The sequence below is a fragment of the Dicentrarchus labrax genome, unplaced genomic scaffold (genome assembly GCF_905237075.1).
Source record: "Dicentrarchus labrax unplaced genomic scaffold, dlabrax2021, whole genome shotgun sequence".
In the NCBI taxonomy this organism is placed as follows: domain Eukaryota; kingdom Metazoa; phylum Chordata; class Actinopteri; family Moronidae; genus Dicentrarchus; species Dicentrarchus labrax.
The window spans coordinates 12,066,029-12,090,915 of record NW_026136715.1 but is presented as its reverse complement, the minus strand read 5'-3'; the positions used below and the strand labels follow the sequence as shown (position 1 = coordinate 12,090,915).

At 40.5% G+C, this 24,887-nt stretch overlaps 1 protein-coding gene across 1 annotated transcript in view; it reads right to left on the bottom strand.

Moving 5' to 3' along the window:
- The window catches only part of LOC127377246 (uncharacterized), a 38,891-nt gene extending 15,493 nt beyond the window's left edge, over nucleotides 1–23,398 (bottom strand). Inside the window, exon 1 of the mRNA XM_051424967.1 lies at nucleotides 23,059–23,398. The gene's annotated coding sequence lies outside the window, so the exon portion shown is untranslated. The remainder of the gene's footprint in view (nucleotides 1–23,058) is intronic.
- Between the last annotated feature and the right edge of the window lie 1,489 nt (nucleotides 23,399–24,887).

Below are 24,887 nucleotides of genomic sequence, written 5' to 3'. Positions count from 1 at the left end.
CACTGCTCTGCACATTTCCCATGGGCACAACAACACTTGCATACACCACATACGCTGTACATTCTTTTATAAACAGAGACAATGGCAGCAATGTGGTTAAAGTATTAGATTAGAGAGAAAGCTGAACATCAGGGATCCAAATGACAAAGCAAGCAGTGAGCAGAAGGAGGTCATGGCATGCTACTGTATACACTGTGTGTGTGTGTGTGAGAGAGAGAGAGAGAGAGATTGTTGTGGAATATACCACCACAGGATCTGGCTCTGGCTTTCTGTTTCTTGGAGATAAAACTGCATCTTTTTTTTCCATGTCCTCTTTTCTTGGACCCTCTCCCTTCACCAGATCTCCTCTCCTCCTCTCTCTCTCTCTCTCTCTGTCTGCCTGACCCTGCAGATATGTGAGGCAATGCACAGCGAATGAATTAGCAGAGCAGAGGCCTCAGACAGCCCTTTATGGAATAGACAGACAGGCAGGCAGGCTGACGGGGTATAACGCCGTAGAGAGAGAGAGAGAGAAGAAAAAAAACGAGTGGGAGAGAGTGAATGAAAGGGAAGGCTAAGAGAGAGGTGATGAGAGACACAGAAGCAAATGAGTGGGATGAAAGGACAGACAGGTGGGAGAAGATGCAAGAAACCCGGGGAAGACAGAGAAAGAGGGGAGCACACTTAAAACGCAAAAGGAGGAACGTGGAGGGAGGGTGTGATAAACAGTGGGGGAGGGAAGAGTGAAAAGAGAGTGATGAGACGAAGAAGATGAAGACAGTGAGAGAAATAGCAGGGAAGCCTGAGAGAATGTGCGATGAGCGCAGGGAGGGGGGAACAGAGGGAGAAAGAGAGAGAGAGAGAGGAAAAAGGAGGAGGCGATGAGAAGGAGGTCATCAGCGGTCTGTTTCTGCCTGCATTTTGTCAGCCCCCTTCTGAAATATTCAGAGGAGAAACACATACAAGGGGTGCGTTTCTGAACCGCCAGCAAACACAATGCAGGATGGGAGCACATGTCTAGCAGCGTACTTAACTGTATGTGAAGCTCACAAGTGGTGAACAAGACTCTGGAGGAGGAGAGGTACGATGCTACAAACGCCCCTGCAGCACGCTCGACAATGACACACAGTTAGGGTACAAGAAGGTTTATTCGAGCATCTGTCTTCATTTCAGACCATTATGAGTAAAATGATGGCAATGATAATAACAGCATATTGAGAGTGATGACGAGGGTGGTGATAGCCCTATTGATGCCTGCTGCTGGTGGTGATTATAATAAAGATGTCAGTGAAGATGATGATGAAGGCTGCAGCTACTAATACCGACGGTAATGATGGTGATAATGAGGTCAAACTGAGAGCTGTGAAGACGCGTCGAGGGGCGGATGCAAGCAGCAGAACTGGCAGAGCAGCAAGCAGGATGCAGCAGTGCAGCGCAACCACAGGGTGGAAGGTTTCATCTGTGTCTCTGAGATCACACAAACGCACACACGCACACAAACACAGCACAGAACAAAGCACATGTACACCAGCATAAAACGGCAGATTGGTGTGTTGCAAATCTAGTAACAATCTTTGGATTACACAATCACTTTTGCAATAAAAAGTCAAACCAACGTACATTTCAACCCTCAGATGTACAACTGGGGTCTCACAAACTCTGCAGCTTCTTTATTATGCAATAGCTACTCAACAAAAGCTAATTGTAGTTTCTACTCCTAGTTATGCTTAAAATAGATTGTTGAAAGGGAAATCAGCTCAATTTTCATGTGCCCTAAAAACAGTTTTTGAGACAATCAGAGGTTTATATTCTTAATTTCCAGCTCTCGGCTTAAGCACACCCCACTTAAATTCCCAGTATCAAATGTTGATTAAATAAAACAATTTTATTTTCTTGTAATAGGATTCAACAGATCCTTATAGCATAATGCTGTTTAATGAACAATGCATTTGACTATGAAGATATCTTACTGGGGTCTCTTGGATTACAGCACTACTTCAAAAGTGGGACATTTTTCTGAGGTTTAAAAATAAGCGTAACCTAATTTTCGTTGCATTTCAGGGATGACATACACATTTACAGAAACATTTTGAATTACATCACGAGTCGTTATAAATTGTTAATGCTAAACAAGAGACATTGGTTCGGTTTTTCTGTGTTGGATAGGTTTTACTGAAAGAGCAGAACGTCTGAATATAACTTCAGACTTCAATAACAACGGAGCCAAATGCTGTACAAAGCATAAACTGGGCAGCTTTTGGGAGGCTGAGTGTATATAAAGTATATTAAGGTTAACCTCAGCATTTCTTAGGTGATTCCCTACAGTCATCTAAAATTAAAGAAATCTGTGCAGCTGCTGTTCTCATTCTTGTGTACTTGGAGGCTCTGTTGAATCCACAGTTATTCTGACTACTGATTGACCAGTATATCGAGAGTATGGTTATTACCACACTGAGACATATGTACGTTAAAAATCAGGGAACTAAAAGAGTCAAAAGTACTGTATTCTTATCAAAGTAGTAATTAGTTATCAGTTATAATGTACTTATTTTAATTATTCAATATTAAGTCATTTGTCACAGATGATAAGTGCTTCGGGAGATTCTAAAAAAACATAGAAAAAAGATGCTTCTTATGACTCAGAGTGTGCCTGACAATCATTATGTTTTTAAGTTTTCTTCAGTATTAAAGTACTCGAGTAATAGCTGTTTGTACATCATCCTTGGGTACATTGCAAACAGCTAATAGCAGCATGCTTTTAACTCCATGGCAACATTACAACTCCTGTTTAAATGATACTAAATAACTGTGTCCCAAATCAAAGCAAGACAAAGAATAATAATAGGAGTGACAAAATCCATTAATAATCATATTAAGGATTCATTTGGAACTGTTTTTTTCGTAATGTCTCATCACCAATGTATTGGCCGAAACACTGTCACTGTTATGTAGTTTGTAAACCAGAGATCACGGAAAACAAATCTAAGAGATCCAAGATGGTTAGTTTATGTTATGTGTTCAGGTAAAAAAAAAAACCTTCAACCGTCATTTACAGATCTTCTCTGAAATACTGATATCAGTATCCACCGGAAAAATCCAGTATTGATTGGGCTATAATTCTGATAACAAGATCTCCAAGATTTCTGGCACCAACTCAATACAATGAAAGTAAGTTCAATTTTTTGTGCTTAAAACACTTACCGATTTTGAAAATCCCAAACTCTTTTCTCTTTTCTAAAACAATGCCCCAGTTACTCGCTTATATAACCCATTCTCACTCGGTGAGAACAGTTTAATTGGAACTACTTTCAACTGAAGAAATAGTCCCTTTGAAAACAGTTGACAGTGAGCACTTCTGGAAAGACATGGTGTTGTTTTTCACAACCTTGAGCAGCACAAATGAACCTTCATTCATCTCCTTTGTATCTGGGTAGTGGCAGAGAATTTTTATCTCCTCAAATCTCAAAACCTCAGCACAAAAAAGTGAAAATATCTGCATCATGGCTACATAGCACTTTGGGCTAGTGAGAAAATAAGTTTTTTTGTGATTTGGGTAGACTGACACGTGTTCAGTTTGTGTTGTAACTACATAGGGGATTAACACCTTGTAATGTAAACCTGTTCCTCAGAACTATATTTACAGTATTTAAGTTTTTTTCACAATTTCCAGAGAAGTTCAGTATTGTCTCAGCAGTAGTGCAGTCAAATCACATGACTGATACGAGTTGTAAGGTATCACTGTAGTGGAGGTTGACATTTGCATACTGGCAGTATTTTGGCGGATATTTTGCCTACTTAACGTATGCATGACACACCAGCTACAATTTACACAGCTCAAAGAGTTCATTCATAGTAAAACAGTCATATCACATGTTGGACAGATAGTGTTGGAATGTAACTAAGTACATTGACTCAAGTACCGTAGGCTATTTAAGTACAAATTTGACGTATTTTACTAGAGTCTTGATGTCACTTTCTACTTCTACTCTACATTTGACAGCTGTAGTTACTTGTTACTTTACAGATTAAGATTTTTCATAAAAAACATACTAATAAATTATAAGTATGATGTAATGTTACAAATTAAACTGAAAAAAAGGTACAGCTGAAACGATTACTTGATTACCAAACTGACAGAAAATTTACAATTTTATAATCATTAATTGTCAGATTTGCTTCTTTTCCTTTTAATTACTTTGATATACTTTCAATAATTTTGAATGTTGGACTGTTTGTTGGACAAAATAAGCATTGTGAATGTGTCACTCTGGGCTCTGAGAACTTGCAATTGGCATTTCTGACGATTTTCAGATTTGTCACAAACCAAACAATCAGCCAATTGGACAAAATAATCAGCAGATTAATCCATACTGAAAATAGTCATTAGTCGCAGTCATGTACAAGATAGTTTTAAAATTAGCTTCACCCAAAGAAAAATCTCATCTCATCAGGTTGTGATGATGATGTAATTTAAAAATCTATATAGTATATAGGGGACATCTTTTACTTTTAATACTTTAAGTACAGTTTCCTGATTATACTTACATAATGAACTACATAATTAAGTAACATTTCCAATGCAGGACTTAGTACTGTTAGTTAAGTAAAGGATCTGGATACTTCTTCCACCACTGCTGACAGACAATGACAATAATATTGCCTTTACACCTTTCCACTGTCAGAATATGACCTTGTGCTCCTCCCCACCTGAGAACAGCAATCTTCCTCCAATTCAGCGTCACACTTAGCTGGTCACCATCCCTTGTATCTCCCACCCAAAGCTGCCTACAGTTATCACACAAAGACTCCCCAAAAAGTCTCTTTTGCATCTCCACATTGTATTAACAAAGCCAGCATCCAATGCAATTTTCCTAATTGTAGCCAGAGATTCACAAGGCCGATATGTTCACGTCATGTTCCTGAGCGCAGCTTTCAGTCTCTGTCATCACATTAGGACAAATCCAACTAAGTGATTGTTATCAAGGGCAACAATAGAGTAAACCCTAGAGATATGAGGATTGCTGAATATAACTGAGAGTGTGTAAGAGGGAGTGTAGTAAAAGAATTAAATTAAATAAGCACATGCCGCATAGGCTTTATACAACCAAGACATCAGTTCCAGACTGACAATCCACATCAGGCATTATGTTTTCAATCACATCACCTCTTTAGCCCCCACCTGTAAATGGATATCAACCTGTAAAGCAGACTGCCCTCTATATGCCCCTCCTCAAAATCAATCTATCACGCTATCTGAAGATCAGGCATCAATGCGCACATAATCTGGGATGGACAGAAATAAACTGTGATGATAGAAAGAAAGAGGGGAGTGTACAGAACAACATGTCTTCCAAACATCGCGAGGCAAGTTCATCAGAGGCCTGGAATACAGAACATTACATCTGAGAGGAGACGAGAAATCACATCATGTCCATGGCAATCTCCAGCCCCGCGGGACAACGCTGCACTGTGCATAACAACATAGAGTGATGGGGGAGACAGAGAAGAAAAAAGGGAGAGAGAGGAAGGCAGAGAGACAGTGGAAGGGGAGCGGCGAGGTGGTTACAGCTTAACCCTCTGACATTTTTGCCATCAGCTGCAATGCCTATCTCTAAGCCTCACACACACACCCACTGAGGACTAAGACCTTGTACCGGCACTTGGAAATTCCGTTTGCAATTTAGTGCCTATCCCAAAGTGACCTGTTACTAGTGGTCACATAACACATCCAGTGAACATAACCTGCTGAGCTATTTGTCCTGGACTAACGTTCTAATCTCATAAGCAAATATGATTTGGACTCCACTCAAATCTTTTGGCAACATCCTCCTCTTAATGAGTGAGATTATTAAGTGACAAGTGTAGGGTTATCTCTAAACAAGAGTGTTAAATGTGATTATGGCTTCTGTTGCTCTATTATAAGTACAGTTTTTCAAAGATAAGGGTGTTGATATTCTATATATTTTATTTATCCCATGAAAAGACAAAAGCCTGATATAGCATGTTCCTCCTCATGCACATCTCTTGTCCAAAAAGTTTAAAAAACACATATAATGTCCGAACTGTTGCACTCGGTGACATGATCTTTCATTACCATAACACGGACTGTAGTTCATTTTGAGTCCATCCCACTTACGCTGTCCTGCTGCTGTTAATACTCACTAGAGCACCAAATGTGTATTAATCTTCAGCTGAAAATAGTCCACAACAAATGTGCTATTTAATGCTGTTTGAGTAACATTTGCTAAAACCTGCAGTGCCCAACTGCTAGGAAATTACTGATCTTTTTTTAAAGACTGAAGCAATATATTTGAGACCAAACGGACTGTGCCACAGACAGCATGGAGACTGACCTATTATTGGTTTTAGTCTTTTTATGGGATTTTGTCACATTGAGAAAAACATAGAATAATGCCAACCTTATCCTTTGAGTGTGATATCCTGGTTGTGATTGCACTAAATATCAACACGTTTTTTCCTAACTCAATTTGTGAACTACATCATCAAAAAGTATTGTGTAATCTGTATATAAACAAATTAAAGGCTGCATATTATGACTGTACTTGGAGCTGCGATGTGACCGTGATGCTTTTTATACTTGTTGTTTGTCTGCCACATTTATATCTGCCATGACAACGGGGAGAAAAAAAAAATAAAGATTTCTAATCTTAAAATGTTAAATACATAAACATTTGCAAAATCCACTGTCCTCTGTTCTCAGCAGAGGACAGTTGGCAGCTCCACACTGGTTGCTGTTAGGTATAAAGAACTGTTTGTTTTATCTGTTCCACACCCGATCGTGTGCCTATGATCTCCTCAAATGGCAACCCGTGTTGTTTTATTTTTAGAGTTACATAGAATTTTGACATTTCACTTGTTTGCCTCATCCTGTGTTGCATGGCGAAATCTTTCCACCATAAGACAACAAAGAAAATCCCAAAGGTTGCTCGACAGATTTCTTTGTTTCTCTGGGTGGATGTGTGTGTGTTTTAACTGCTGAGTGCAGGATGTGCAAAGTAAAATACCATCTACCCTAAATGGGGGCTGAATGATAAAGTGTAATAAATACAATTCTGTTAGCGTACATGAAGTACTCTGAAACCCAAAGCTAAATGGGAGCATTTACTCTGGGTGTGTATGTAAATTTAAAACCTGAGGGGAAGTGAGTGTGAGAGTTTTCCATGTGTAAAGAGGCTGCACGGGTCAAGCTAATAAAAACAGGAGGAATAGACTAGATACGGTTTGTTCTATCTCTGCTTTTCTGAGTGCACAGAGGACAGTTCCAGTGAGAGACTTCATAAGCCGCGAATACAGTATAGTGCTGATCCTACAGACTCAGGCAAGGCAAGACCCCATTTTCCTCTCACTTGACTCGACTTAATTAACAAGAATGAGTCAGAAGCAACATTCAGGATTTAAGATTTATCCTTATGGGATTGGGGATCTCTCTCTCTCTCCCCCTCTTTCCCGCTCTCTCACTCTGTTTATGGTTGACTTCAGTGCTAACTTCCTGCTCATTACTTTAATGATGGTGCTACTGTGAGCTTATGCTCACGAGTGCAGTTTGCTTTATAACTGCAGTTTGGGAATAGCAAGAAATACACATGCATGCACACAAACTCGTGCATACAGCGACAGAGAATCAAATGACATCAAAATTCTACACATGCATAATGTAAGTGCAGCAGCCTTTTGGAAAACTTCCAAAATCCAAGAATCTTTCACAGCATTTATCAGTGCGCAAGTTGCAGGACACCCACAGTGCTCTGTGACCATGCATGCAGACATTTACTGAAAATGAGAGTTAATGACAGAGGGACAAGTAAATGGGAAGCTGGGTAAAGAGCGACGAACATCTTTTTTCTCCCTCTGAAGTATCAGCCTAACTCCCTACATAACTGTAATACAGAGAAAGAGTCTGACAGACAGATATATCCAACCCCGGCTCTCTGCTTTTGCTTTAGATGCATTATTCATCTGTGTGCCAATTTGGAGGAACCCTCCCAATCCCCCAGCTAGCACCAAAAAGAGGAGAAGCGAGAGAAAGACAGGCAGACTAGAGAGGAAGAAGTCACAGTGAGAATGTCAGAAAAAGAGAGAGACAGAAAAAGAGAGAGGAGAGGGAGAGGAAAACACCAGAACAAAAGAATGAGTGAGACAGACGCAGAAAAGCGGGAGCAGGAACGGCTCAATCTCTCAGCTGCAATGTAGTGAAACATCCAAACAGGATTTCAAATGATCCAGGGAGACTTCTCCCTATATGTTTTGATATTCCCAGCTCTGCCTGACTTGTCTGCACAGAACAGATTAATGACGATTTCCATGCTAAAGACTCTTAACCCTGTCGCAAACACAGAGGGAGCAAAGACCACAGGCCTGAAGCTCACTTCGTTTAGCCTGAAATTGCACACTTTTGCTAAACCTCAGTATAAATGCCAGTGCAAGCATGCTGTCAAACATATGCAAACACATTCATAACTGCACGATGACACTGGGAACTATTTTTGTTCGCAGCACGCTTTGTCATCATCTTTTGCTAATATCTCAAGTGACTTGATAATGTCAGGATCATACCAGCATCCCTCCCAGTACAACCATATTCACGCTGGCAGATGTTGAAGCTGTCCACCCTGGGACAGCCTGCCCCAGATTTAACCCCGCACATCAGCCTCCGTCTCATCTTCGCCCTCTTTCCAGATTTGTTACCTATTATGGCAGCAGGCTGTCACACGTACAGACCAGATCCTCTTTAACATCACAACCTAGCAGAAGAAGAAGTGGTCACTCATAGCAGCACCTCTTCACCGTGATGGATGTGTGTGTGTGTGTGTGTGTGTGTGTGTGTATGAAGGAGGGGGGAGGGGTGTGGGCTGGATCAGTAGGATTTCTGTTTAATCTGCCGCCGTCTCCCCATAACGGAGCTCTGAGCTTTTAGACCTAACAGCTGGTTGCGTCTACCCCCCCGGCCCACGTTACTGGACTACATAGAGGACTAGCAGGCTACCTTTGCCTGTGGACACCTACTACCCTCACTATTTAACCTCGCTTTACACTAATACTGTACAATAATCTGTATCATATCTGACATGTGACGTTGGGTTAATTATTTCACACAGCCTTGCTATGATGTGATCATTTCTACTGTAGTGTTATGAAATGGCATTAATGAATGGTGCTGCTGTGAAGGGCGTTGGCTCGCGCTCCTCCGCCGAAGGATCTGTCAAACTGTGGAGCTGCTCTGAGGATTCGCCTGTCAGATTTGGCCTTATTTGTCAGTTTGCTGTGATTCTGCTCCCTCAGCTTTGTCGTGTCACCATTCGGATTGCTTCAGAGGGCTCCTGGGAGTCGCTCACATGGAGAGTATATGCCAGGCCTCGTAGCTGATTTACATCAGGTCAGTCTTTTCAGAGACAGACAGAATGCTTAAGCTCCACAAATAACACTAGTTATGAGGATTTAAGCAGCTATGATAATCTCCGAGGTGCTGCCTGTAAAAATAGGTCTCACCCATCATATAGCATGGACTACTTATTTCAAACTATTTAATATTGAGGATTCACTACACATTTGCAGAAAACTTTGCAGTAATTAAGAATTGATTTCTTTTACATGTTAACATTGTACAGTTACATAAATAAAACAACTGCAATGACATGCCTGTGTACACCTGTAAAATATACTTTTGGTAAATGGAGATGGACAAATTATTAGTAATGCAATCCAGCAACCCCACAATGATCACAGCACTTAAACAACACTTTTAACATTCACAAAGCTTCACAAAGGTAGGATATATTGCAGGCCTATTGTGTTGGATTGCATTAGATTGTACAGCTGTAGCTAATAAACAAATTCAATATATATATATATATATATATATATATATATATATATATATATATATATATGACTATATTTTTGTGCTTCAGGCTGTGTGCAGTTTCTGTGACCAAAAACCAATATATTTCTCTTGCTCAAGGTGGACTCAAAAGCATCCCAGAGCTACATATCCCACAAATCATTTATGTCAGCCCACTGGGATCAAAATCACAATTTAACTCAATGAAAAAAAGATGTGAAAGGGTGACAGGGGGACTTAGTTCGCGTGCCCCCTTTTATTAAAATTTGCAATATTTCAATTTACGGTTTCCGATGGCGTTTCAAAGTTTTCCAAAAACGCAGTGCAACATCTGACGACTTCAGGATTACACCCCCTCTTAAATGTTCACATAAAGCAGAAACACAAAAGTCAGACAAGCATGAGTGCAAACAGAAAGACACACACACATACACGTGTAGACCCACATGGCAGCGGCAGTTCCCAGGTCTCGGGTGGCGAGTGATGTTTTCACACTTGTGTGGGGAGATTGCTATTTCTGCACAGAGCCTGATAACTCAATTATTCATCGCGGATGCTGGTGCACTCACTTTACCTCTATAAGGAGGTTGGAGGTGGGGGGGTCTTGCTCAGCGTGTGTGTACAATGTGTGCATGTCTACGTATGTGTCTGGGTGTGTGCGAGAAGACCTCCGACAGAAGATGAACCGCTGACATGCCACACCACACAGCAGAGTAGGGAAAAAAAATGCAAGAGGAGAAAAGGAAAAGGAGCTGTCATAAACATGGCAATCAAAGAGATATGAAGCGGGAGGTGCGGATCAAAGAACAGAAGGAGAAAAGGGAAGGAATTAGTTCCCTTATCTTCTCTCTGAGCCAACTGTGCACCTTCCAATCCTCTCTAGCTCAATAAACGGTTACAAAGAAAAATACTTTTTGAATTATCACCAAAACTGAAACCATGCCGTTCAACCTTTCTGCACAGGGGGGCTTTTTAAGCACCTGCAGTCTTGCTCCTGTAGTCTGAAACTGAAGCATAACATTTTGAGTCAGTTATTGATGTGACTGTGTACTTGTTATTAGTACCAGAAATGCATCTCATTTTTTTATTACCTTCTTGCCATTCATTCTTTCAACAATGAGTAAATACATAGAAGACATAAAGGAAAGGAGAGAGAAGGGGCACAATGAGGTGTTGACCTGCGTGGATTCAAACCCACAACAGAGTGGGTGAACTGTGTGGCACATGTTGGGTTTGTGGGTAGGCACCCACTCAGCGACAGACCTTTACACAGCAAAGTGTAAAGGCCGTAGATCAGTGTGTGCTGCCCGCGAGTCCACAAACAGCTGCTGAGTGCTGCCCCTAGAGCCCATTTATCACGCCTGACACCATATGGAGTCCTAGGAAGTCGTGAACAAACATACACGGCCTGTAGAAACAGACATATGTCCACATATGCACACACTGTACATATAAACACAGACAATTACACACACAAAGACAAACTATTAGACAGGAGATAGAAATTTAAACCTCGTTATATGCACACACACACACACACACACACACAAAACGAACCACACACCCTACAACAGAATATGAAGAATTTTGCACATTTGTTGCATCCATCTTTTACTTAAAACAAGTGAAAACGTGCACATATATGACAGACACATAACTCTTTCAGTGGCAGCCTATCTCCGCTTGCTGCTGCCCTTATTTCCCCGAGGACAACTCCAGAGAGCCAATTGGAGCGGTTACACATGTCGACACTTCCATGCAGCCATTTACCACAGCACACCCATTGGCTCTTTTCATTATCTCTACAGTCTGTAACTCTCACACAGACACATAGACTGTATGCCCATGTTGTGTACACACACACACACACACACACACACACACAATACACAGACTTAGCTGTCTCATTTTACACACACATGCATTCACACACACTTCCCTCCACTTTAATCTTTAGGGCAGGAAGAATCTATGAGTGATTTATTTTAAACCCATTCCCCAAGGGTTTTACGGGACAGAGCCAGTACTCAATCTGATCACAGCATTCGCTTTCTATGTCAGCAATTTATGAATCCTCCCCCTTCAGCCTGACTTTGTCTGGGTGTGCATGTGTGTTTGCAAGCAAGCTAATGAGGGATAGAGAGAGGTGGGACGAGGAGATGAGGAGAGGGAGAGAGAGAGACAGACAGACAGACAGACAGACAGACAGACAGAGACAGGAAGACATGGGGAGACACACAGGAAGAACGAACTGGCACTGTGATGAGTGTATACTGTAAGTTAGCATACTGTCTATGGCACACGCCCCCATGGTTTTGGGTGAGTCACTCTCTGCACTTGCAAGCTTGCATCCAATCTTACATGCCTCAATATGCAATGCTGTTTCTGTTAGTGTGTGTTTGGGTGTGCAAAATTTTAGCAGACCTTGAAGAAAGCACAACATGAACCTCGATTTCTCAGTAAAAGCTGTGCTCTGACACAACAAAGCCAAAGCGCGACACACCCTTCAACCATCAAGCTACCATCTCCCATTCACAGCCCCAGTACCAAGTACCATCCAGATGACTGTGTCTAATTTTCACTGTATATTCCATTTCCATTTGAAAGGTGGTTAGTACCCATTGAGCAGTGTTATCGTGGCTGTGCAGACAGAGAGAGGCTTCCCTGCTCCTCCCAGCGTCAGACAGAAAAGCCATCGATTTGATTCAGTCTTAAAAGCCGGGTCAGCCACAACAATGGCAGCTTATGGAAAAACCATTACCCCAGGTGAATTCTGAAATGTTAACCTACATGCATGTTTGCCATCACTCTCCCTATCTCTCTCTCTCTCCCTCTGAGTATCCTACACAGCACCACAGATGGAGAGGAGACAAGAGAGAGAGAGAGCACTGTGGGTTGCTTCTCAATGGAGTATGCAGGCTCCTCTCTTGGTGAGTCATACTGCCTGTCTTTACACTTCTTGTCCAAGGCCACCTACCTTACACCTCCACTCTAGCTCAGTTGCTGCCAAGTTACTACGCCTGCTCATCCATTACACTACTCACTGCCTCTGACACAGTAGAAAAGTCACAGATGACTAATATGATCCAGCTGAAAAGCCTGCTGCTGCACTGAAAATGATATGTGGTGTTTAAAGCTGAAAACGTGTAAAAGTTAGAACATCATTATTTTATGTTATTTGCCTGGTTGAGTGATGTTAGATGTGAATATTTACTCTAGTTGAACATATGCAATTCAATCTTATAGCTCTGGGTAGTGTGTTATAGTTCACTGTTTATGATTTATAATGCAAACAGTCCAGTTCATAACTGTTCAAACCAGATTTACCTTTACTTTAAAACAGTGCGCGATTAAGGAGAAACTACATGAAAAAATGTGAAAGACCCTATCTAGAGACAGTGTATGGTTTGTCCTGGGCTACTGTAGAAACATGGCAGCTCAACATAGTGGCCTGTGAAAGAGGACCTGCTCTCTCTGTACATAAAAACAGCTCATTTTAAATGAACAAAAACACGATTCTTATTTTCCGGTGATTATACACTGATGAAAACGTACCTATGAATATTATATTCCATTTCTGCCAATAGATCCTTTCAAATGTTACACATTGGACCTTTAAATTCACTGTATGTCCATTATATGTATATACTGTACGTGCACGCAGAGCTACATACTTGGATTTCAATTAATCGTTCGGTTTTAAAAATGTTAGAAAAATGCCCATTATAACTTATACACACAGCTCAATTTGACATCTTCAAATGTATTGCTTTGCCCGACCAACAGTCCAAAACCCAAAGTTTTTTCGATCTGTGTGTATATCTGTTTAAATCTCTGTATAGTGTTTGGGTACAGTCAGTTGTGCTAAGATTGGTTATATTAGTTATGTGCGTGTTCTCAACAAATGGATTTCAATGAGGAAAACATAAAAGGGACCAAAAAGTACATTACATTAATATTTTACAGGCATTGCTGCTCAGTAAGAAAGAAGCAAATCATATCAGCAGTGATTTCACTTGGTGTTTGACCTGCTGGCCTTGCATGTTTCATGCCAGCAAGATGTATGTGTGACAGTGAAGCAGGTTAATGTAGTGCAGGGGTTCTGCTAATTGGGTTAGTGCACGGTTTGGTTAATTGGGTTAGCAGAGATTCCATGACAGCTACCACGCTGAAAGACCCAGCTTGCTATCGATCAGATGGGTGAATGAACAGGACAAACCCAGCAGGTGCTTTCATTAAACAAGTGCAAGCACATGCAAACACGATGAACTGCACATACACATACGCACACACACGTATCAGATTACACTTGAGCTCACTGCATCGGCTCAATTCTGACAGAGGGAGGTCGGAGGTATATAGATCCCATTAAATAAAATACAAGTGTTGAAAGTAATGACAGACACTTGCGAAAATGGTAGCAAATAGCTAAATAAATATGGATTTGTGTGTGTGTGTGTGTGTGTGTGTTTGCATGAAAGAAAAGGAAAGTGTGTGAGAGAAAAAAAGACAGAGACCACTTGGGACCTCAGCTCTCTTTCATGTGGAGGTGAATACATAAATAATAAAATTAAATCATCAAAAACAGCCCAAAATAGTCCAAACTCTACTCTCAATAAAACACACTCACACACAAAAGAGGAATCATATGTTCCACATTCTTCAAAGTTATATTAGTTGGTAAAAGTCTTTAAAAATTAATAATCTATGCATTAAAATGTCAAAATGATGACAAAAATATATTTTTGTGCCAGTTACAGCATTAAATGACCAAGAGATAACAGCCTTCCTGATTAAAAATGTCATTTTACAGTAAAAAGAAGAATTGTAATGTGGTTGCGTATCTTCAGGCTTTGATGTGCTGCTTCCCTCTGTAGCTACCCATTATCTGATGGTAGCTAGGTGCAATCTGCAAGGTGTCAGGGGAGTGAAGTACTAAATAAAGATATTTTCAAGGTTTTCAGGCAGCAAGAAATCTCAACCCCAGTTGTGTCACTTCACTTCCTCGCTTAACGCAATCTGCTGCCTCCGAAAATAGCTCAGTATTTCTCTGAAGCCAGGCTCTTGACTTAACACCAAGATAGGGTATGTGCAGCAGAAAAGACTATGTCAATGCAAAAAACCACAACATCCATATTGCGACAAGCATACAAACCCACTGTGAGATCTGTGTGATCCTGCTATGTGCTATGTGATAAGTACACGCGTAGTTTTGCTTAGGTCTGTTATGGGCAGATCACACACCTGTGCTCAACATTTGGCACTGCAACATCGAGTTTATGACCTTTACTTCACTTTTGAAAAGCTGAACATCATAACTGACCATGCAGAGAAAATATCAAGCCAACGTGTTTGACACCAGTCCTTGTGTAAAGAGATATTTTCAAATCTGGGAAGCTGTTGTGTGCCAAAAGCTATAATTTAAATGGATTAGCCCTCTCTTGCTTACGGTATGTTTTGATTTCACTGTGAACTATTTTTTAAAGCCGAAGGCGGCCTCTGGAGTGGAGTTCAGCTGATGTGATCTCTCTTTCCACAAGCCACTCTTATTAAGCAGCACCACTAAAAGCCGGAGGATTCTCTTACTAAACCAATCAATATAGGATCTGCCTTGCCGTGGTCCCAGGAGCCCTCGACTCCACCCTTCATTCTTCCTCCAGCTTCCATTGTCCCTATAGTCTCACTCATTCATGGTAGGCATGAGGCATGCTGCAGTGTGTGTGTGTGTGTGTGTGTGTGTGTGTGTGTGTGTGTGTGTGATCCTGCACACCCAAGACAGATCTGATACCAAACTCAACACTATTTCAAACCTCAGGAGGGGAAACAGGTGAAAATGGTCCTCTGAGGTGGAGCTGAGGAGCAAACCGCCTGTTAATGAATAAATAAATACACCAGTCAGCATGAATGCCCCCGCTGTCCTCTCGCTCTTTGAGTGCAGAGGCTGATCTTCTATCGCTAACACCTGTGTGACTGTTGGAGGAATCGATAAGCAGCTACTGTTGCAAAGGTGAACTCGCCCACCAGTGCGCACCCGTGCTTACACCGACTGTCTGCGTCTCAAACAGGAAGGGGCATTTATAGCAGAGTGACACACCTCACATTCTACCATAACGGTGTGTTGCCAATTACAGCAAACCATACATGCATACTGTTAATATGCAAATGCAGACAGATGGCTTAGGAAGGTGTAGAAAACACATATACATACTTGCATACATACTATATTACATCCTGTTATGCATCATATTCCTCAGTCCTGATATATGACTGGCTTGATAGTCTATTTATCACCAAACTAGATATATTCGGTCACAACAAATTGATCACAGCTGCATTAGAACATTTACCAAAGCATGAGCATAAATTACCAACCACATATTGGATAAATGTTAACCTTGTCACAGTTAATTGTCTGTGAGTATAAAGTTACTGTTTCCCTTTTTATATTATTTCTTGCTGAGATATTCACTCACAAGAAGGGTTTCATCCAGCAATCTAGCTGCTGCACATGATGGCATCATTGAATTATCTCCATGTGCTGATGCAATAGGCCCATTACTAAAAGTAGTTGTGTTTGCTAGCTGCAACACGCTTATACTACCACTCTGGTTTGTTGCAACTCTGTGTATTTAGGCAGAATCAGATTTTACATTAGCTGCGTAGAAGTGTGGACCTAAGTCCGAAGAACCACACCTGTAGCCAGCAAGTCACTGTTCTGACCTTCAACCCAAATCAGAGCATGAAAAGTTGTTTTGTAACACTCCCCCTTCCTTAAAGCAAGAGCAGGCTATATTTTCGTATTAAAGTAAGCCGAAGTGGCAACATAAAACACAGAGCAAAAGTTCGATAGAGAGGAGCATCCTGTCTCAGCTAATGAGACCCAGATGATTCACTCTGTTTGCACAGATTAAACAGTTGTTGGTATAAACACCTCTCCACCCACAAGAAGTGACAAACTTTAAGAATGGAAAATAATACAGAGTACCCTCTTGTAGCTGGAGGGCTTTTTCAGTGAGGCGCCGAACACTGAAACAACGCTGAAAAAGGTCACGCTACATTAAATTTCCTTAGGTCAATGAATATAAAAAGATTGATTTGACATTACTTAAAATTGTGTCTATGTGGTACCTCGGTTCAAGCACAAGGAGAGGGGGCGTATAACGTTAAATGTAAACTTAAAACCTACATCTTCCTCTGGCTTTTGATTAAGAATGATTTATAGACATTATTTACTTTATTTTATTGTATTTATGTTATAAAAAATATTTCTATTTTATTTAATCCCTTATTGTTTGTTTGTTTTGAACTTTTAATCTTTTATTTAACTCTATTTTATTATTATTATAGGTTTTAAACCTTTTTTTTCGTATTTTATTTTCAATATTTTTATTTTTACTTTGTCTTTTTAATCAGTTTTATTTATTTTTTAAATGTAGTTTTAATTTCACATATGTTCTTGCTTGTCAGTCCTCTGTGAAGCCCTTTGAACTAATGAATGAACTGTATGAATGAAGTTTGATTAATGGATTGATTGAAAGTTGTGCTGGTCTCCATGTCTTTTTGGACTTTGACATGCCCCTCATGTATAACCTTTACATTTCAGTCATCTGATTTTCCAAATAACGAATACCTGGTGATCTTTAAAAAACAAAGGTCATTACCAGCACTTACTGTACCTCTGCCCTGGCATCAAAGACTCTTTTAACCGTTTGGATGAAAAAAAAAAAAGGATAATTTGTTTCCTAAGTTGCAGCTATATTAACTAATCCAGGTAGCCGGAATGAAATAATGGAGCTTTTTTGAAAAACAAAAGCAAAACATGAATGAGTTTGACTCCGATCTGTGGCCCTTGCTGCGTGCCATCCCCTCTGTCTCCCCCCGTTTCCTGTCACTCTTCAGCAGACACTTTTAATTAAATGCAATAAAAGTATATGTACATAATGTAGATTGTTAGAAGTCTTTGCGGATTTCTGAAAATATCTTATGGTAATTATCCATTTCCCCTTTTTTCAAAGATCGGAATAATTGGAGGCTTAGTTCTGTGACTTCAATCGAATGGTAACACATGAGAGGCACAAACTGGGGCTGCAGTGGCACCTACGTTTGCTTGGAAGTGAAGGGGCATAGGTGACAGTGACGGTGATAAATGATAACTGAAAAGCCACACATACATGCATATAATAAAGAGGTTTTCATACACCATCACCAGAAGGCTAATAAATCAAAGACCACTGGTAATACTAAATATGAGTTGAGGGTTGAAGGAATATTTCCTGAGTGGAGACTATACTTCTAAGCTCTGTGAGTCTGTTATTCCAACAAATAATGCAGAATAAATTTGGTTTCTAGTTAATAAAGCACCAACTGCTGGCACAAACTATAGGAGAGGAACATTTTTTCTCTCAGTTAATGCGGATGGCTGCTTAATGGGAACAGAGAATGAGTGCATTATCTACATGTAACAATGGAACTGCAATGTTCAGAACAAGCACATTATTTCATATTTTGTGCTGTGATTGTATCACATTAGACATAATGGGGAGTTAACAGCATACATATGTAAATCTCTACTTTTCCTTTGTTGCTTTATTTATTGTGTTTGCTCTTAGTCATGTTCAGGAACATTATGCTGTAATGCTGCTCAGGCATGAATCAATACTTATGAATTACAGTGCTCCTACTCTAATGGCAAGCTACTGCAATGCTGTACCTAGCTTGAAATGTATTTAGTGCATATTGAGATGATGGATACTAAACTACCCGTGTACTTAACAGGACAATTCTGTGTAATTATATGTTAAATGTATGGACTATACATACATACATATGACACAATAACTGGTGTGAATTTTAATATACAATGTACTGTTAGTGTGGGAAAAAGAGGAACCTTTTTCTTTATTACATTTCTAAGAAAGGATCCTCAATGTGCTGCAACATCACTTTCTTGATCTCTGGTTGCTATGGTGATCTTATTTTGTTTAAATGTGGTATTATGTGTGCTCATTGCCAATGTTCAGTTCACCATTGGATGACACACAAGTAAAAAAATTATAATTATATTTTTCCCACCTATTTATTACACTTCTATCTACTTCTCATCCCTTGTCGACTCTTTCTTTCTTTCTTTCTTTCTTTCTTTCTTTCTTTCTTTCTTCAGTGCCCATTTTCTTGTTTCCTTCCTTGGCCTCTGCAATGCCTCTTATTGCCCTATACACAGCATTAATAATTGAGAGCATTTTATGCAGACAGTGAGTTTTGGTGCCCTGAGCTCTTTGGTCACGGATCCATGGCACTAATGCTGGGTGGCAGGCCAGTTTGAAGCCCCACACTCCAAGTCCAGGCTAGGGCACATCTGTCTGGCTGACTGGCCAATCTATGGCCCCCCGATCCCAGAGCTATTATGCACACAGCTGAGAAGGACACACACATGTGTGCATGCACACTTTGAGGATTCACAGACCATTTACTCTGTGATCTGTAATGCTCACATCACACTTTTGCACCTTTCTACAACCAAAGGCCACAGACAATGACTGACATTTTCAAAACCCTAAATAACAGTGAGCCGCTGTGCCCTCTCTTCTCTCTTATAATCACTATAATTCTCACTCACAGACACACCATCATACACCCTATTGTACTCTAGTGTACATGAGATAGAATGGTAGTTTGTATAAGAAAGAATTACACAGTAAGAGAGAATGATGGCGTGTGAGAGTGAGACTGAAAATATGTCTGAGAGAAGTTAAAGTGTGAGAAAGAATGGGAGTGTTTTGTTTGAAAAAGAAGGTAGTTTCATTGAAAAGGAAGGCAGTTTAAATTCTCAGTTTCTGACTGGTTTTCAGCCTTCTTAAAAACCCCTTTACCTACTACAATAAGCGGCATTCCTTGCAATGTTATGGCTTCAAGGAGAATTTAAATCAAGCCACAGAGCATTGAAGGACAACTTAAAATTCACATTTTGTTAGAACAAAAGCAAGGTCACCAGAACCATGATTTGTCTGATTACTTACCGTCTCCACTTCATGGTTTTAAAGGGCTGCTAGCCAACCAGCAACAGAAAGTGCAATACTATTTACATTTCAATCAAACTCACTCTCCCACACAGTTATTCTAAGTAACATATACTGCCATTTTCTCTTGTATACAGTATACTATCATTCTGTTTAACAAACTCTACTACTCTCAATCGCACGCAGTACATTATTGTTTTCTCTTACTGTACAGTTTTCTGGTATGTCTTGATTTATTCATGCATATTTTCACTGTGTTTGTGCAGTCTCTGTATACTCACCCAAAACAGCCAGTGTAGTGGCTGTACATCTGCTAGCTAGCTAGTTTGTGTGACTCTAAGTAATCACAAAACAGAGATAGAAACAGACTAAAGCCCTAGTTCGTTCTGTAATTTTCATCCAGCCCTTTTGTCTTGTTGTTTCTGTATGTTTATGAAGTGTCCTCTTTCTATTGATTCTGTATGCAATGTCACTTCCTCTAACATTCTCTTTGCTTTCAGTTTGAACATGTTTAGTTACACCGTGTATATAAGAGTGCATATGACATTTACATTCAATGGCCTCTTTATTGGGTACACCTGCACAAACTATTGCAATTCAATACAGCTGCTTGGTAACAATGGTAATCTAGCGAGTGGCTGGTTAAATATGAACATTCACTAGCCATTTGCTCTAGTGGACAAAAAAGTGAATTCTGCTCCCTGGGTGGTGTTGTACTGGACCACATTATATTGAGAGGTGTTTCAATTTTTTGTTCTCCCTATTGACATTCATAAATGGTGCAGATAATTAAAAAAGAGAGCCACTGCACACATGCCCCTTGAATTGGGTTGTGGTGGTTGCCAGGTTGTGGTGGCAGATTGAAATTGTATGCAGTGTGTGGGCTGTGTCTGATAGACAATCTGGCAAATTGGGTGACGTTATAAACATCTCAACTCGTACGACGATTAATTATAATAAAGTTCAGCGGATGCCGGGAGATGGCCTTCAAATACGGGAGAAATGTGTTGGCAGGTATGAGTAAAAAACCGCTAACTATGATCTCAATGGTAATACATGTAATTTAATTAACACCTCTCTGAGAGTGCAACAACTGAACATTATAAACACCATAAAATGCTTATTTTAAACTGTATTGAATTGCATGAGTTTGTACAGGTTTGCCTACTTGGCAACTGGTGGCAACTGAGTGTATGTGTGCAGGAGAGAGAATGTAGATTATGATAGTGAGCAAAATAAAACATTATTGTGGATATGAGAAGGTATATGCTAGTATGGGAAAGTACAGTGTGGCTATGTGTGAGAGCAGTATATGATTTATGAACTATACCGCCACTAATAAATACAGAACATATGTTTCATAATGCGTATGCAAGTATGCGTTCGAGACGAAAGGGAGCCAGAGCACAGAAGCCGAGGTGCAGGTGTGCAAGTGAACCCGAGAGAGTGTGTTTATTTCTATGAGATGAAGGTGGGAAGGGATGACGGGATTGAGGGTGGATGAGAGGGAAGGGAGGAGGGAGGAGGAAGGAGCGCTCCAGTCCTGTCGCCTTGGGTGCATCAGCAGCAGGAATTGTTCTCTGCCCTGTGGGGGCCATCTGACTGTTCTGTCACCCTCTACAGAAGGCTGACTCTGCCTTAAAGTGCTCGGCCCCGTGCCTGCAGTTCGACATGCTTGATGTTTAATACATACACAGGGAGAATATTGAGAACGCCTCAGGAGAAATGCAGTACACAGGCTTTAAGGGAGAGAGTTTTTTGTCAGTTTGTAGAACGACCAAGAATAGAGGAGCTCCTGTACAAAGTGTGCGTAGGCAGGCCGTGAACATAATTGCCCAGAATTCGAACCAGAGCTGGAGCTCCATCACCAATTTGAAATATACGAGATCCAAGAGTTAAGCACCTCTTAACAAAACGCACTTGTGGTGAGTGGGGGACAGCTTCACACCGGTGATTGCGTAATACACTGACTTATCTGTGCCAGGAAATATACATCACGTTCACACATGAGGTTTCCGTCAACATAACAGTGAACTTATCACGTAAGCTGAAAATGCCTTGCCCAGTGTGCTCCTGTACTCCCGCAATCAGCATGAGTATAATTCAGGGCATCACTCCTCAATAAGGCAGGAGAACGGGCCTCAGGGGTGACCCTCCTGCTTAAGTCAACACAATGAGTGTAATGAGGTGAGATACACACTCATAGGCACACTCATACACACACGCACACACACTGGAGATGGGAACCCTTGCTGCATAGTAAGTGGATTTCATTCATCTACATGCACTGAGCCTGCTGTAGAAGTTCTACTCACACCCACACATTCAGCAGCACAGTGAGCATTTCACTCCATGGCTTATTACAGGTGAGAATATCATTACCACCTGATTTAGAGGTACAGTTGTGGGAAGAATGCTGCTTTCTATACTAAGTGATTTCAAGGTATTAATTTACATCAAACATGCATCTTAACAGACAGAACTTGTATTTTGGTAATAATAATCCTCAATGCCACCGATCAATGGTGAAAATTAAACATTACACTGAGATTAAAAGCCAGTTTCTGTTTGACATGTCTGTGTCTCCTCTAGTGCATCTAACAGTCAGTGAGTTCATCAGTTCTGACTCCATAATTAATCAACCCTGCTGTGTAAGTAGGACTGGTGCCTTTTCTCTTATCATCACGTACAGCAACCCACGCCCTCCGGGCCATCAGCGGATTAATGATGAGTGCCCGTGATAGGAAAGCCCCTCACAAAGGCTTTATTAATTAGCCTTGCACCGACACCGTGGCCGCAGTGTGCAACACATGTTCACTCTAATCAAAACTTTAAAAGGGACATGATCGACCTCCCAATCACCCACTGTAATGCACTGCATGATATTAAACCTTGATGCGTGCATGCATTAAGTTACGGGTGTGTGCAAAGGGGGTGGGAAGTGCACCATTTCCAAATTAGCAAGGCAACTTTCACACATCGCTGGCCAACCGGTTATGCTGCACTTTACTAAGAAGCCCATGAATGATTGATCAGACAGGTGGGATCGAGTATGGAATAATTCAGAGGCGATAAAGAGAGACAGGCGCGCTGAACGCTCCCAAAACTGTCCAGATGTCACCAAAAGTGGAACCAAAATGGAAGAGAGAGAGAGAGAGAGAGAGAGAGAGAGAGAGAGAGAGAGATCAGATGTGTTGTACTCACTCGCCCCCCGGTGCGTTAGAGGAGCATCCCGGTCTCTCAGGGCCAGCTCTTCAGATGAGTTCTCCTGGGACAGCGCGCCTTGATCCTCACTATCATTCTTTGCCAAGCTCCAGCCTCCTCACAGCCTCACCTTACTCTTCTTCTTTTGACATCACATGAAAAAAACAGCTGCATGCCAAACGGAATTCGCCTTTAGTTGTTGTATCGGGGTTACAGTCGTCCGTCCCTCTGTATGTGGAGCAGAAGTGACAGCGGCGGATTCCTATTTGAGGGGATGCTGACGCGCAACCGGAGGGGCTCGCCTCCTGCCTTTCTCATCTGGCTCCATCAGCTCTCGGTTAAGGCAGCAACCATGTGACTGAAACCACCGTCAAGACGGAGAGAATGGGAAAGCTGGTTTCCGGTAGATTATTTCAAAATAAAGCAATTATTAGTCATGTTTGGCCAAAAAGCATTATAATGAGAGAATACAGTAAAAAAAAAAAAAAGAAAGAAAAAAGACATGTTTTGCCCATTGTAAACATATTACTAGACCTATAGCAATTTGAAACATTTAGGCTATATGCAACTCAGAAAACTTATTACACAGTATTTATAGACAGTAATTGAGTCCTATGTGTAAGGTTTTTTATTGAACATAAGGAACAAACAAGTTAGGGAATATGTATACACATCTGAAGGAAATAAATCAATTTACAATGGTGGAAATGGTACTATAGCACAATTGAACATAGCAGCAGACAACATAGGTAACATATACTGAAAACAAGAGAGATAAAGATAAAACAGGTAACAAAAAGAAAAAGAAAAAGAAGGAAAACAAACATCAATGAAAGTTTTGCTACTGCAAATACCAATGGCAATCCCTCCTGCAGGTTACAGCCACTAGGGCTGATGGATGAAATCACAAAATAATTAATAATTTGTTCAGGTTTTGACAGTATTTATATGTATATAAAAAATAAAAACAAATTAAATAATGAAAAAGTTTTTCAATGCAGTAAACTGTGTTTCAGGTAACTAACATGTTCTCATTAGCTACTAACGCCAGCTAACTGTACGCTAACATTAGCCGCCCATCTGGCATGAAACAGGAGCAAGTAAAAGTAAAGGATTATGTTTTTGTACACCGAAGGAAGCTGAAAATACCTGTAAAAATTGGACTTATATTCAACATTTACCTAGTTGTTTGTCAATATGTTAGCCACTACAGTTTATGCCGGATGCCTTTAATTGAGTCTTGTGCCCTCTAGTGGTAAAAAAAAATTGCTTAATAAAGAGACTTTTTAAAAATGCAATTTGCTAAAACATATAGGCTATGGCCTCATTTTCCAAACAAACTGTTTTTAAAGGCCAGACCACTAAGCTATAGAAATGAACAATAATAGCTATTTAGAGAGTGAACCCTGATCCCTTTTTAGGCACGTTATGAGGCTCTCCTGCTCAAAATCTACGCTTCGATCAAGAGCTATTGGGAGATACTGAGCAATAGCCTACCTAATCAATGTACAGGTATGGATTTGATATGAAAGAGATGGAAAGAATTAAAATTAGAAGCTGCAATTTTTAAGTTGTTCTTCATGAAAATCTTACATTTTACATTTTACATTAGGTCTGTTCGTGTTTATCACTCAACATGACCATGGGTCAGGTTAGTGTCTCCCCAACTTCCCAGCTTCTCTGGTTCATACAGCTGTTTTGCTCTCACATTTTTTTCCCTATCCAACTTATGTAATTAGATCATAGACTGCAGCTAATCTAGACAGTGTGAAGGTTAGGCTATTCTATTTATCAAATACACGAAGAAAGCCTTTCACAAGCAACTTCAA